This window comes from Manis javanica, chromosome 5 (genome assembly GCF_040802235.1).
Source record: "Manis javanica isolate MJ-LG chromosome 5, MJ_LKY, whole genome shotgun sequence".
NCBI classification, from domain to species: Eukaryota; Metazoa; Chordata; class Mammalia; order Pholidota; family Manidae; genus Manis; species Manis javanica.
The window spans coordinates 50,838,884-50,854,723 of record NC_133160.1 but is presented as its reverse complement, the minus strand read 5'-3'; the positions used below and the strand labels follow the sequence as shown (position 1 = coordinate 50,854,723).

General features: G+C 42.0%; 1 long non-coding RNA gene across 1 annotated transcript; it reads right to left on the bottom strand.

Annotated features, from left to right (window-relative positions):
* Nucleotides 1-3,998: 3,998 nt before the first annotated feature.
* Nucleotides 3,999-11,568, bottom strand: LOC140849548 (uncharacterized). Its single transcript, XR_012131560.1, has 2 exons — nt 4,541-11,568; nt 3,999-4,379 (listed from the first exon to the last, which is right to left on the bottom strand). It is a non-coding gene; the product is annotated as an uncharacterized lncRNA (long non-coding RNA).
* Between the last annotated feature and the right edge of the window lie 4,272 nt (nt 11,569-15,840).

Sequence of the window (15,840 nt, the reverse complement as noted above, 5' to 3'; positions counted from 1 at the left end):
ATCAGGCATTTCTGGGTCCAGGCTGGTATACTGTAATAGGGCTTGAGTGAGTCTGTCTAAGAACTCAGAGGGGGTTTCATCTCACTTTTGAATTATGTCTTGGAGCTTTTGAAAGTTGACTATTTTACGAGCTGCCTTTTTCAGACCTGCTATTAAGCAGGAGGCAAAAATATTTCGAGAGCAGAGACTCATGGCGGTGTTATAATCTCAGTGTGGGTCTTGTTCAGGGACAGCAGTGGTGCCAGGGGATAGGTGGGGTCAGGCTTGTGGGTTTCGGTAGCGTGCATTTGGGCGAAGTCCCAAACTCGTCTACGCTCTTCAGGGAGGAGAGTATTGACCAGGAGCATGAAAATGTCATGATGTGTGAGGCTGTAAGACTGGAGGATCTATTGAAACTCCCTGATGTATGTCGTGGGATCAGTGGAAAAGGAACTTAGGCGTTTCTCTAGTTGGGCTAAATCTCCTAAGGAGAAAGGGATGTGAATGCGCACGATGCCTTTGGATCCTGCTACCTCCCGGAGGGGGGTGATAATTTTGGGAGGCCCTCAGGACCGAGTCTGAGGGGGACTGAAGGGTTCTGGCTCAGTCTGTGGGGGAATGACGTGGTCTAGCCATGCCTAGTCGAGCAGGTCCTGAAGTGCAGAAGTGGGGGCAAAGAAAATAAAGAAAGATAGAATCAGACTCACGTGTCGCCAGCTAGCATCCCAGCTGCTTGCCTCTGTCACTTTAGTTGGACTTGAACTCATGACTCTGAGATTAAGAGTCCCATGCTCTACTAATTGAGCTACAGCAGGGCTCCAGTTAATTGCTTATGGAATGCGTTGTTTTCTATTCCTGCCACATCGGCAAGTGGGGGAAGGGCATAGCTAGAAGCAGGGGCGGTGTTTCTACACATCTTTAACGTCTCCCTATTTTCAGAGTGAGGAGTCTTGGCAATATATGTTTTTGTGGACAGATAACTTCTAAGGACTGCACATGTTTTTGTGGACAGATAACTTCTAAGGACCGCACCGGTTTTTGTTTAGCTTGTGCTTTCCCATGCTGTGTTCAGACATGGGGGGAGGTGCTTTCCCATTCTCTCTACAAACATGTGAGAAGACAAAGGCGGTCCCTAACAGGGGAGAAACAGGTGATGAGGGCAAAGACGGAGGAGACCCTTGGGACCTAGTTAAAGGGGGGGCTGAAGGGCTCAGGCTTAATCTGCGGGGGACGAAGGCGGAGGAGGTGAGATGGGGGAGGAGATCGTGGGGGAGGAAGGGAGAAGGGCTGTTGCAGGAGAAGAAGGGGAAGGGAGTGAATGGGAGGCTTCTGCGGGGGCAGCGGCTTGCAGGCTAGGAGAACTTGGGAGGGGGCTGGGGGAGGAGGAGGCGGAAAGCTTCGATATAGGGAATCTCCTTCCATTTTTTCAGGCGCTGGCAGTAGTTAAAAAGATCACGAGTGATGTTAGGATCAAGAGTTCCCCTTGCGGGCCATTGGTTGTTATTGTCTAGGGGGTATGTTGGCCAATCTTGGGAGCAATATTTACGGAGAAGTTTTGGTTTTATATCAGGCATCAGGGAGAGGGTAGTGAGATGCTTAAGCAGGCATTCAAGAGGTGAACCTTTAGGGACAGATGAGGAGGCTCCCATGGCTAAAGGACAGAGAAGGAGACAAACAGGGGAAGACGAACGGAGATCCTCGGCCTGGAAGCAGACCGCAAGGAGACAAAGGGCGTCCCCGATGATCCTTGGTGGTCTGCGGAAAATCGTATACGAGTCAGAATTTCTTAGGAAGTGTGGGTCGTCACCCAGACTTCCCTAAGAAGGCAGAGTGCCGGAGTCACGAGGTACCTAGCGCTAGGTGTTTTCGGCGGACAGAGCAGAAGGAGGAGGGGGGAAAAGGGAGGGTTCTCATCCACAAAGGAGTCACCTCGTTTATGGCTGTTGGAGGGGGGTGCCTGAGAGTCGGCCCCAGCCGTGAAGGCCTGTGGCAGGGATTTATGACTGTCAGAGGAGGGGCCTGAGCATCCGCCGCAGCCATAAAGGCTTGAGGCGGGGATTTATGGCTGTCGGAGGAGGGGCCTGAGGGTCTGCCGCAGCCGTGAAGGCCTGAGGCGGGGAGAGTTCCCGCCTCATCCCTGAGCGTCAGGGCCTTTCCGGACGATCACGGTCAATGGCACTGCGATAGCTCGGGGAAGAGTGGCCCACCACGGGGAAATTTTACTTAAAAACTTTCAGCACTGATGGAAGGGGCGGTGAATGCGTTTATGACTGTCGGAGGAGGGGCCTGAGCGTCCACCGCAGCCGTAAAGGCGTGAGGCGGGGATTTATGTCTGTTGGAGGAGGGGCCTGAGGGTCCGCTGCAGCCGTGAAGGCCTGAGATGGGGAGAGTTCCCTCCTCATCCCCGAGCATCAGGGCCTTGCCGGATGATCACGGTCAATGGCACTGTGATAGCTCGGGGAAGAGTGGCCCTCTCCGGGGGGAAAACTTACCTAAAGGCCAGAGAGGAGTGGTGAGTGTGATGAGCCAGCACCGGAAAAAGAGGAAGAGGGCAAGCTGCTGCTGGTGTCGGGGGGAAGACGGGGCCCAGCTGGGGTGTCCTGTCTCCCGGGTTTCGGCACCAATGAAAGGAAAGGAGTGACACATAGCAGCAATTCACTGGAGAGTTCTGCTTTATTAGGGAAAGGTGCTGGGTTATATAGGAAGGGGCATGAATTGATTGAGGTGTCACTTCTACGGGGCTGTTGGCTGTTGGCTAGGTGCTGGGATTGGGAGGGGGGAGAGAGGTGATTGGGCTTCAGGTGGCGCCAGTGGGAACTGAGGACCCCGAAGAGAAGCCGGAAGTTTGCCATCTTACTGGTGGGGACCCTTCACCTGTGTCTGAGATCCCTGTGTACTCAACCCCCCATAATGGAATTTTCTTGCATACACCCTGAGATTACACGTTTTAGCCACACACACTTGACTTCTGAAAAATGCTCAACCACCAACGCAGTGCTTATAGCCCAATTTTCCCACCTTGGCTCATACACGAGGTTGCCTGGTTGCTGCGGTGCCTGCGTTTTCTCCCCTGCATTGGTCACGCTGTCTCCACACAAACAGTCTCATGTCTCCCTTGGCTTCCATGTGAAGGTGAGACGCCCAGACACAGTGGGCCACCCAAAACCAGGCAGGATGCGTTTTCCCACTCTGCTTGGGCCCCCACCTTGCGCAGGCAAGAGGATCCTGGATGAGCCCCCAAACTGTGAAAAACACACTCACTTGGTCCAAATTCAATAAGTGGACATGGAGACAAAGAATATAGCAGAGCGAGGCTTTAATGATGGTTTTGCAAGATTGGGTGTCTGGTGGGCAGGCACACCTGTGGAGTTTGGCACCAATAATCTATCTCCTAGTGCACGAGTCCTTCCCCTGGTTTCTCATTGGCTGAGTACTACAGGGTTCACAGTCTTCTCATAGCCTAAGGCCGTTATATCTTTCCTTTACATTTGTCTTAATTTTATTGGTAGGTTTAAAAATACTCAAACAGGTATTGCCAGGCCCTTATCAATTTCCCCACCCCCACTCTCAGCCCGAGCAGCTTCCACCACGTGGCCCTTTGTTACTGCCTTACTGTTAAAATGTTTAAACATCCTAGTGGGAATAAATCACATTTACGTTTTATACTCTTTCCTAACAGAAAGGAAATCAAGTGGCAAAATACCCCTAAAAAATCAACAAAGGGAGAAATAAAGTTTAAAACCTGTTTATTGCTCACAAACTGCAGTCCCAGCTGCCTTTCTCCTCTGCTCAAACAGCAACAACCCCCAGCCTCCTCCCTCACATCTCAGGCAATCTGTTGCCCAGGTAATCACCCATTGATATGGACATGAACTTCTCCACCCCTGAGGAAAGCTGCAAATGCACTAAAGCCGTACTTCTTTCCACCTCTGAACGCCTATTGATGTGCAGATATACTAAATCCAGGCAAGATATTCTGGAAATGTTTCAATTTTATCCATAATCCACCCTTCCAGAAATCTCACTTTACAGTTTATTCGATCCTCCTCTTCCAACCAATCTATTAACATGCAATAGCAACAGAAATAAAACCTTGATAATCCACAAGCCAGAGGATTCAGCTAGGTTACTTTACAGCACAATCTCTCACTAAGCACAAAAATACATTTCTACAGTTTTTTACTCATTTCTAACAACCATGCTAGATTGCTCACAAAACTTTTACTAAACATTAAAGTCAAGCCTCTCTTTAAACATTATTTTCTTGACAACAGCAACACAATCTAATTCTCAAGCCAGAGAATTCAGCTTGGTTCAAAGTCCCATGCAGATTAAGTCCAAAGCTCGTCTATTCCAGCCATCATGCAGCAGCTGCAGCCAGGGGGTCCAGGACACAAAGACTGTAAAAGCAAATAACCATGATTGTTGGCAGCCAATTTGCTGTTATTACAGGAATACACAGGAGACCAGCTTCCAGGCCTTTTTCCCAAGGTGCCAGAAGAGCCAGCCATTGCCGATCTGTTGGATTCCCCTGAGGAAGGCGCCACCCCAAATCACTCACCAAAGACGTTTCTTGATGCAACAAGCAAGAGGAATTTATTCGGAAGCTAACTAGTTGGGGTCCAAGTCAGCCCGTCCAGCAGGTCTCAACGAGGACCCTGAGTACTTACAACTAAGTGGTTATATAGGATTTTCTGAGGCATTCAGCCCTAGAGATTTACCATGGTTACAGATTATGTTGTAGTAACAAGATAACAATACTACATAGCAAGATAACAATACTACAAAGGCAGTAATTTTTCAAACCTACGATTTCTGGGTTAGTGCCACGTCCTGGGGGTGTAGCAAGGTAGGGTCAGCTTTTATGCTTAACTAACCGAAAGGTTAGCGCTGCCAGCAGTCATGATTGATTAACTTGTTTTTCCAGAGGAGTTACCTGGTTTCAGTTGTTCCCTCTGAGTCATATATCAGAATGGCTTTTTGGGCTTCAAGATGGCCACTCTTAAGCTAACTTATTTCTCAGGGAGGTTGGGGTCCTACATTCCCCACTTCTTTTTCTGAACATTCTAATCATGGAATGTTGGTTTCTTCTTGTTGTGTGAGGGTATGATACTGTTGTCTCAGCATTAGCACCTGCACAGCACTTACTCTTTCTCTAATAAAGGTTATTACTCGATTTAAAATGCAGGGACTTAAGGTGAGGAGCAATATTAAAATAAGCAGGGGTCCTGCCAAAGTGGATATTAGAGTTGTAAGCCATGGGGATCTAGAAAACCAGGATTCAAACAGGCTCTGGTTAGCTTCTCGTTCTCGCTTTCGCTGATTTAATCTTTCTCTTAATTTAGACATTGAGTCTCTTACTACTCCAGTATGGTCTGCATAGAAGCAGCACTCTTCCTTTAGAGCTGCACACAATCTACTTTTTTTTAGAAATAGTAAATCTAACTCTCGTCTATTTTGTAGCACTACTTCAGAGAGAGGTTAGGGACTTTTCAAGTTTAGAAATAGACTGTTCTATAGTTCTCAAATCTTCACCGATAGCTATTCTTAGTCCTTCATAATGTTGGTTTCCTTGTATAATTGCAGCTGCCCCTGGTCCTACTCCGGCTGCGACTCTTACTCTTAGTAATACAGCTAGAGTGAGTGAGACTGGCTCTCTTTTATACCTTAGTTTAGGTTCTAATTCTGCCACGAATGATAAGTCATCATGATACATTAGTCTGGGTACTAACTGGACCATGATACAGAAATCACGGGAGGAGTTGAAGGCAGAAGTAGAGACACATGGGGTCACTCCAGTGTTACAAGCCCACCATCTCTTGGGAGGAGGGATTAAATACCTGTTTTTACCAGGGAAGGCTATGGGTATGGTCTCATTCTTTCTTCTACAGATAGAGACTCTAGCTGCTGCTAGGGAAAAGGGGCGATGACCGCTCTGGCTGCTTCGTGCTGAGAAGGGGGCGCAGTAAAGGGTGCAGCTAGGTCTCCATCACTGGTCAGTTGAGAGGGCTTCAGAAGGCTGGCGCTTCTATTCTGGGTTTCATTTTTATTACTATTTGCAGTTTTGTGGCTTCTAGGCAAGATAAAACAAATTGTGTTATTAGGTTATGTAGCAACATCTGGAGTTGGATTTTTTATTCTGGAAGGAGGCTACATTATTGAAACGATACTTCTCTCTAAAATCACTCTCATTTTTACTAGAAGTAACTAGGTTAAGAAAATAATTAACAGCTGGCTTGATTATTTGCACAGGTGCAGCAAGAAGAGCAATTGATTACACAGGTTCTTTTAAATATGCTTTGCTGGAACTTTTTGTAAGGAATTTCAGATTGAACTTTTAAAGGCCTCTTGAGGCCAGACAGCCAAGCCAGACTTGCCATCAGGCTTTACCTGCAGTACCTGTAGATTTGGATGAATTCTTCTCTTCTCGAGGTCTCTGCACCTGCCAGGAAGTGACTTTCTTTACTCACCTGGTAAGGCTGCTGGGAACTCTGTAAGCAAGGTACTAGGCCAGTTCTTCCAAGGGGCTTTGTTGGCTTTATAAAGTCAATCTTAGTTCTTTAAAGTTGTTCACATCTGAGTCTATGCACATGTCTCTCAGGTACGACATTCCAGTCAAAGCCCTGGTAGTATAACCAGTGTTCTTAAGTAGTCTTCTCACAAGGAAAGCAGATTCTTATTGAACTCGTGCAAATAAACATACTGCCATGGAATATAAAAACAGTCACTGAAAGTTTTTAAACTCTGGAGGGATCAAGTAGAGAGAAGGATGTTTCAATTCTGCTCATAAAGATAGTCATTTACTAAACTGTTGTCAGTTTAAGAGAACAAGGTTAAAACATTTTACCAGCAACATTTGAAACAAAAAGACACAAAATCATTTTCTTTAGTTTATGTAATCTTATGTAACTAATACCTGTTCTGCTGAAATCTAGTTCTTTACCAGTTTAGGGATAATACTATAAATGACAAAAGACTTACAAATGACAATGGTTAAAGATCTGATGAGAGCTTACTGTAAAACAGTTGACATAAGGAAATTCTGATATTTCTGTAATACAAAACATTTAGTAACAAAGTTTAGCATCATTCTCTTTGACAGTGCTTTCCTGGTAAATAAATATATATATATCAGATAAATAAGCCAAATTAGTCAAATACTTTCTCTAGTGAGAAAAAATTCTTCTGACATGTTCCAGGGGCCCTCTGGAAAATATCAGAGTTAACTAGAGGTAAAAGCACCTTTTTGCATTTAATTTTTTTAGAACTATCATTACACATTTATTGTCTATATACTCAGCACAGTAAACAAGATATCTTAAAAAGTGGGGCAGCAGGGGAGACTGCTGCTGTCAATTTTTAAAGACAACATACAGAAAGTCAAACTAATTCTAGGTTACTAAGCATTCTTGAGAGAATGGTAGCAGATGGTAGATTCTTCTGCTTTCATCTTCAGGAGGGGAAAAAAGCTACAATAAGAATTCATATTTAGCTGAAAGAACTGTCTAAACTCAAGGCAGAGTATAATATCACCAGGCATACAAAATACCTGTTAGAGATACATACAAAGAATGAATATGGCTATAGTCAAATTCAACTTAAAAGTTTAAGCAGAATCTCAAATTTAAATGTCTCTTTCTTTCACACAGATATCCAGATCTGACCAGAAATATGCTTTGAGATGAAAGAGATCAGGCATTTTACTTCTTCATTTAGGGACTGAGAAATGATGACCTTTGGCTTACAATCAATAGCTTACAAACAGTGAAAATAATAAGAACATAACTCAGCATAAGTGTCTAAGACCAGATACAAAAAAGCAGAGAAAGTGCTTAAGTTTACAGGTTTTCCCTGAAAGCTTCAAGAATGTTTTACTCTTTAATAGTAGATATAAGCTGCTATGCAAATTCTATTAAAAGCTCTAAGATTATTTGCATTAAAAAATATGGAGAGTCCCCCATGTTTTTTTTTTTTTAAAACATACAGCATATAAATTAAACAAGAAGACCTGGTGGTTCTCAAAAAATCTATTACAACTTTTCTCAAAAGTGGTCACACGTTTGTCTATCTAAACTTTTACAGTGAAACCTGTTTTTCTTGGAGAAACATAATCTTGTCCAGATTCTACAGTTTAATAAATTTTGGTTTGTGAACTAAGTGCATTTAATCAGCTGAAAAAAGCTTTGTTACTATTCTGCTTAGGAATTCAATTTTTCAGGCCATGCAATTATTTTTAATAACAAAATATTTCAAAGGCAAATAAAGGTTATACAGTTGTTAACAAACTTTAGCTTTTAGTCCCTTTAACATTACGATTTCATGGCAACTCACTGAGACTTTAAGCATGAGAAACTGCTGTGATCTTTCAACATAGAGAAATGCCCTCTCTATCACTTTAAGCAGTTCTAACCAGAACTCAAAACTATTAGAAACTTCAAGCTCCAGTGAACACTGAGAAGCAGGACACTGCAAACTGTCAAACCAACATTTCTTAGACTGACAAACTTACGAACACATTCTACAATTTCTGCAACTATGAGCTTCACAGCACAATCTCCCAGCAAACACAGAGCACATCTTCTCAACTTAACAAAACTCTAAGGCTTTAAGTTACTACAAAGATTCTCAGGCTGCAGGTAGGCATACACACTGCAACACACAATTAAAAAGGTGTTCACTTGCCACACTTATCCAGTTCACTTACCTGCAACAACTATGCTAGCCTACTCACAAGACCCCCACTGAACACTAGACAAAGCCAAGCTTCTAAGCATTCTATTCTTAAAAGATTTAGCAGATAACATGACTCAAATGACTCTAGGTAAACTCAGGCAGCCGACAACTACCAGGACATGCCCCTCTCAGGCAAACCCAAATTAGCATTAATGCTTAACACTTTTTTATCAGGTTTTCTGGAAGTTTTAGAACACTCAATTTTCACAAGCGCTTGTCTTTAAATCAATTTCATTAATACCATCCGGAGGTAGAAAGATATATTCATTTACACACTTAGGGGGTTGTCTGAGTCTGTCCCATTGTCAGTATAACAATTATTAGGCACATGAAAGACACAAAAAACAGAGACACACACAGATTAGACACACAGCGGCCGCTTTTTGTTTTTTCTTTCTCAGATTTTCAAACAGAAACCGAAAGGAATCAGAGGGTTGATATTCCTGGCGCCTGAAAATCAACCCTATCTCATCAGATTCACCTTGCCAGAAAAACAGACGGGAGGCTACCAGGCGTCCCTGGCCTCCCAACCTCCCCGAGGCGTCCCTCAGGGTTGCAGCCTGCGGTGCTCCTAGTACGTCTACCGACCGCAGTCTCGACCCCTTTACAGGATCGGGACAGCTGCCAGACAGTGGGTACCCCTTTACAGAATTCTGACCGGTCTCACTGAAAACAGAAGACAGAACACAGACAACTCAAGGCGCCACTAATCTTACCTCTTCCTCCAAGAGCGACTTCGGGAGTGAAGCGGGGTGAGCGCATGATCCCGGATGAGCCCCCAAATGTTGGATTCCCCTGAGGAAGGCGCCGCCCCAAATCACTCACCAAAGACGTTTCTTGATGCAACAAGCAAGAGGAATTTATTCGGAAGCTAACTAGTTGGGGTCCAAGTCAGCCCGTCCAGCAGGTCTCAACGAGGACCCTGAGTACTTACAACTAAGTGGTTATATAGGATTTTCTGAGGCATTCAGCCCTAGAGATTTACCATGGTTACAGATTATGTTGTAGTAACAAGATAACAATACTACATAGCAAGATAACAATACTACAAAGGCAGTAATTTTTCAAACCTACGATTTCTGGGTTAGTGCCACGTCCTGGGGGTGTAGCAAGGTAGGGTCAGCTTTTATGCTTAACTAACCGAAAGGTTAGCGCTGCCAGCAGTCATGATTGATTAACTTGTTTTTCCAGAGGAGTTACCTGGTTTCAGTTGTTCCCTCTGAGTCATATATCAGAATGGCTTTTTGGGCTTCAAGATGGCCACTCTTAAGCTAACTTATTTCTCAGGGAGGTTGGGGTCCTACAGATCCATGTCTTGAAATGTCCAGGGCCACGTCCATTTTACTCCTAATTGCTGTACCCATCCTTGCAACACATGTCCAATAAAGTGGGTACCTCAATCACTCTCAGTAACAGGTGACTGGCCATAGGCTGCAGAGAGATGCTTTAGGCCCCTCTTGGTGGTTTGCTGATCTGCACAACATGCAGGGCACTCCTTCTGGGCTCGGCTGACTTCTTCAAAGGTGAAAGGCAAGCCCCACTGATGGGCCCACATTGTCTTTTGAGGTGTCTGTGCCATGCCACTCTGTGGCCTTTAGGTCCAGTCTCACACCCACCCCGCAATGGGATAGGAGGTTATTACCTTGATTGGAGCTGTTCCGGCAATGGGCTCTGTAGCTAGCAAGGCGTGGTACACAGCAGCCAGTTGCTTCAAGGTGATCCGTACCTCTGCTCTTTTCAATGGTTGTGGCCAGGCTCTGGCCGGCAGCAAGAGCAGCAGCAGTGGCAGAAGCAGTAGCCTTAGGCTCAGGCCATGGGCCGGGGTCAGCGTGGCCAGCAGCGGTGCTGGTGCCTCCACAACCACACAAGTATAGACACATGTCCATCAGCGTGAGCGCTGCTTCTCCCCATCATTTCTAGGGGTGGCCCTCCCAAAGTTCACACCCATTATGACAGATTTCAGGTTCACAGTAATCCTGCTGACTATGCCAATCATAAGTCCGGGGAAAGGAAATCCTGGGGCAAAATGCCTCTTAAAACCAAAATCAGTCAAAGGGAGAAATGAAGTTTAAAACCCGTTTATTGCTTACAAAACTGCAGCTCGTCCCATCTCTCTCTCCTGCTCAAACAGCCACACCAACCCTCCCCCTCACCTCTCAGGTACAGATAAGCCCTCTGTTGCTCAGGTAATTACCCATTGATATGGAGATGAACTTATCCACCCTTGAGGAAAGATGCAAATGCACTAAAGCCTACTTGTTTACACCTCTCAATGCCTGTTGATATACCGATGCACCAAAGCCAGGAGAGAGATTCTGGAAATGTTTCAATTTTACCCACACCATTAATTCTTCTAATTTCCTTCATTTTCATTTTTTTTTCTGTTTTTCACATTAGACAACATTTCTATTGATCTGTAATGATGTTCACATACTCTTTCCTCTGTTATTTTCATTTGGTTATTAAGCCCATCTGGTAAAAATTTTATTTTAGATATTGTGGTTTAGTCCTCAAATTTTCATTTACTACTTTCTACAACTTATTTTTCTCTGAAGAAACCTCCTGCTTTCCATTCATTTCAATTGTGTTAAACATTTCTTCAATAAGCATGATTGTTTAGAAGTATTTGATAATTCCAATACTTTGTGTTATCCTGGTGTCAGCATCTGTGAATTTCCATTTCCACTGAGAGCTGATTGCTTTTTCATGGTTCTTCATATGTCAGGTAATTTCTGGATTATACTCTGGACATTTTGAATATTGTGTTGTGAGACTTTGTTAAAATCCTCTGGAGAGTGTTGATCTTTTCTATTAGTAGGCACCAACTTAAGTTCTATATCTCATTTTGTGGATGATGGTCTCAACATGTGTTTAGTTCTCAAAGCTTTTGTTATACTGGTTGAGTCTGACCCATGCCTGAGCTACTCAGGATTAGTCTGGGATTTGGGAATTGGCATCAAAAGTTAAAATGTTTTTGAGATTAATTTATGTTGTTGACTTTTTTTGCTGGGTAGTATTATATTACATGAATATACTACAATTTGTTTTTCCATTCACATCTTGATATATCTATCAAGAGTTGTTTCCAGTTTGGGGCTATTAGGAGTAAAATCTTATTCCTGATCATAGGGGAAAATATTTAGTTTTTCACCATTAAGTATGATATTAACTGTTAAGTTTTTCATAGATGTCCTTATCAGCTTGAGGAAGGTCCCTTTTGAAGGGCCCCCACCAGTAAGATTGTGAACTTCCGGCTTCTCTTGGGGGGGCGGTCCTCAGTTCCCGCCAGCACCACCTGAAGCCCAATCACCTCTCGCCCCCCTCCCAATCCCAGCACCTAGCCAATAGCCACCAGCCCTGTAGAAGTAACACCATAATCACCCCATGCCCCTTCCTATATAACCCAGCATCTTTCCCTAATAAAGCGGATTTCTCCAGTGAATTGCTGCTGTTTGTCGCTCCTTTCCTTTCACCTTTTATTTCTAGATTTTTGGGGAGTTTTTATTATGAAAGAGTATTAGTTTGTTCTCAAGCATTTTCTACATCCATTGAGATGATCATATATTTTTCTCCTTTAATTCTGTGAGCATAGTGTATCATATCAATTGATGTTCAGTGCCAACCTTATGTACATGGGATATAATCCACTTGGTCATAGTGTAAATTCTCTTGGTATGTTTCTGAGTTTGTTTTGCTAGTATTTTGTTAAGAGTGTTTATATCTCCATTCATATGTAATATTCTGTACTTTTATTTTGTTTTTGTAATGTCTTTGCCTGACTTTGGTATCAGACAACACTTGGATTCATAGAAAGAGTTCAGAAGTATTTCCTGGTCCTTTGTTTTCTGAAAGAGTTTGTAAAATGGGTAATATTTCTTTTTTCAGTATTTGATGGAATTTATTAGCTAATTCATTCAGGCCTGCACTTTTCTTTTGAGGGATATTTTAATTGCTAATTTTCAATATTTTATTTGTTATAAGTCTATTCAGATTTTCAATTTTTTTCTGTAATCAGTTTTGATAATCTGTTTCCTTTTGAGGAACTTCTCAGTGTCATCTAATTTGCCTTATTATTGATATATTTTTTCATAGTATTCCTTTACAATTCTTTTTATTTGAGAAGGGTTGGTAGTGATGTTTTCTCTCACTTGATTTTGGAAATATTTTTCTTCTGTTTTTAGTATCAACCTACTTTCAATACTAAGGACTTTCTTTTAATTCCTTAAGTAAAAGCAATACATCTAACTTATCAACATTACATTTTAAAAAGCATGTCAATCTAAAAGTAAGAATATCTAACATTCCATTATTTAATTTATGTAGTTCAGTTACAAATGAAAGAATAAGATAGACATGAGCATTTTTTTTCTTACAGGCATTATATAGACACAATTGGAATATAAACAGTGTTGCTGCTAGAAAGAGCTAAGGATTTAGAGTCTAAGAGACCTACATCCTGGTCCTGGGTATATACTGCTAATGAGGTTCATTAGCTTGGAATAGTCTTGTTACCTACGTTTTGTTACCTCTCTCTAATGGAGCCAAAAAACTACTACTCAGAATTGAGGAAAGACTAAAAATGAAATGAATTTGGTGAATTCCCCTTGAAACCTGTACCCTTACATGAAAATTTAATAGTCATCATTATAAATGTTCGACTTCTCAACAGTTTGCATCAATCTGTGGATCAAGTGCCAGCAGAGCATTCACATTATATGAGCAAATTTAAAAACATCATTATACAATGCATTTACTAATCATAGCAGCAACACTTATATACTAAAACAGTAAATTGCAGCAATTCTGATACAATTTCAAACTTAAAAATGGACTTCCGGTTGTAAGTAATTTTAAGTCCAGTTTCCTATTAAACAGAGATAAATTTTATCACTGTTTTTCCTTCAGTAACTTTTATGTCCATTCTTCTTTCTAATATTCCTTTCTTCCTTCTTCCCTTTTGATCTCCTTTTTTTTAACCTTATACTTTTTCTCTTTCAGATGTCTTTTCTTTCTTTCATTCTTTCTCTCTTTTTTCCTTCCCTCTTCCTTTTCTCTTGCTTGCTTCTGCATGCACTCGCCCAAAACACCTGCTTGATGGCAATTCTTTGTTGGATTATCTGATAGTCACTGTTGAAATAAAGGAAAACAGAATCCATGACCTCAATGAAATGAACTTCCCTGTTATCTATCCCTACCCTAATATGAGAAGAATGGGTTGTCACACATTTTACCAATTGACTCACATGCAAAGGTAGAAAATAATAGTCTGTAATCATGACTTTTGGGTCAGGTTGCTGAACCACATCTTGGAAGAGGCTTAGTCCCAACTAATGTCTCTAGAACAGCAACATATAATTGTCAGTGCCTTAGGTATTAAGCAGCACTTCTTTAACATGAAACAGAATAGTATATGACTAAAAATGTGACTCATAACACATAATGAGGGTAAATATTTAATGAAGCTGCTGTTTTAGGTGTATTTCTTCATTTTATATATCTAGCTATATTCAGAAATATGTATGCATGGTGCAAAATGTATTTCTTCTAGACCATGGTTCAAATGTTTGAAAAATAGTGGCTTAACTTGCTAAGATCCAGGGCCATTCTGACACAGGGGCCATGGGTGTAGTCAGAGTAGGGTGAGGGCCTCTGGAAAAAGCAAGGCAGGATATTTACAGTCAGAGAAATGTAACTACATGCAAGGAAACCCCCCTACTAAAACTCTGTGTTAAACATTCAGCTATAGAGTCACTTTTCAGTAAGATCAGTTGGTGTATCCTAGATAAGAAGTGTAGCGCATGTTTGTTTTATGCTAATCATTTATAATCATGTGTAAGATTCACTTTAACATGCTCAAAGTGCTGTCTTTCTTCCTTCAGATCTGATGAAGTGATTTTGCAAACTGGGCAAACTAATTTAGCATGCAGGCCCAGTCATAACACAGTAAAAGGCAAGAAGGATTCCACCTTAAAGATAAGATTGCACTTAACTTACTCTTTAGCAGACAATACCTCAGCCCACCTTGGGGGCTGAGCAGATGACCTTGTTTCATATGACCCCAGACCAAGATGCTGGTATCTCAGAGAGAAATGAACAGAGCAGGAGGTTACTTGTATCAATTTAATTGTAAATATCCTGGGACCACTTAATAAGTCCAAACCCCTAAGCTTTTTTACATGTTCTTGAAAAATCCTCATCTGCCTGTAAAACCCCCTAGACAATGCACGACTATGTACTCTATTGCCCCCTCCTGGCGTGAGCCGGGAGCTCTGTCTGTCTTCTCACTGTATTTCTCAATAAGAGTCTCCCTGGCTCTCCTACCTTGACTGTGCTAAGTTCATTCTTCAACTCCACAAACAAGAACCCCGGCATCAATTCCATGGCTTCTGAAAAAGGAGAATAGACAGAGATAAATAGTAATAGGAAGAGAAGTAATAGAAAAAAATCACTTTAGTATTTGTCTGAGCTAAATTTTTTTAGTCAAGTTAGTTCTTATTGTAATAATGAGAAAATTGTTCTTAAACCTGTTTTCCAAAATGTTGACCTCGTTGGAGTAGAATCTACTCCATACCAGGCTTCTCGAATATGCCTTTACCTCTGTAGGTGCCTTAGAATTAATGTACCTACTGAGAGGACAGATTCCACCCCTTCCATCTTTAATATGCAATGTAACAAATACTGTAGTTATAAAATGGGCAAATATTTATTGGAACTGAAATTCTGGCAAATGCTGAGAAGCCTATATGAGAAGAACAATAACTAGTGAGCCAAATGGCAGATGTACTGAGCTAAATCGGAAGTTTAAAGCCTCAGTGAGGCTTGTTATAAAAACTTCACTGAAGAGAAAAATGTTCATTAAAGAGAGTTACTATTATTTTTTTATTATTATTATTTTTTTAGAGGGCATCTCTCATATTTATTGATCAAACGGTTGTTAACAACAATAAAATTCTGAATAGGGGGGTCAATGCTCAATGCACAATCATTAATCCATCTCAAGCCTAATTCTCGTCAGTGTCCAATCTTCTGAAGCATAACGAATAAGTTCTTACACGGTGAACGAATTCTTACAGAGTGAATAAATTCTTACATGGTGAACAGTACAAGGGCAGTCATCACAAAAACTTT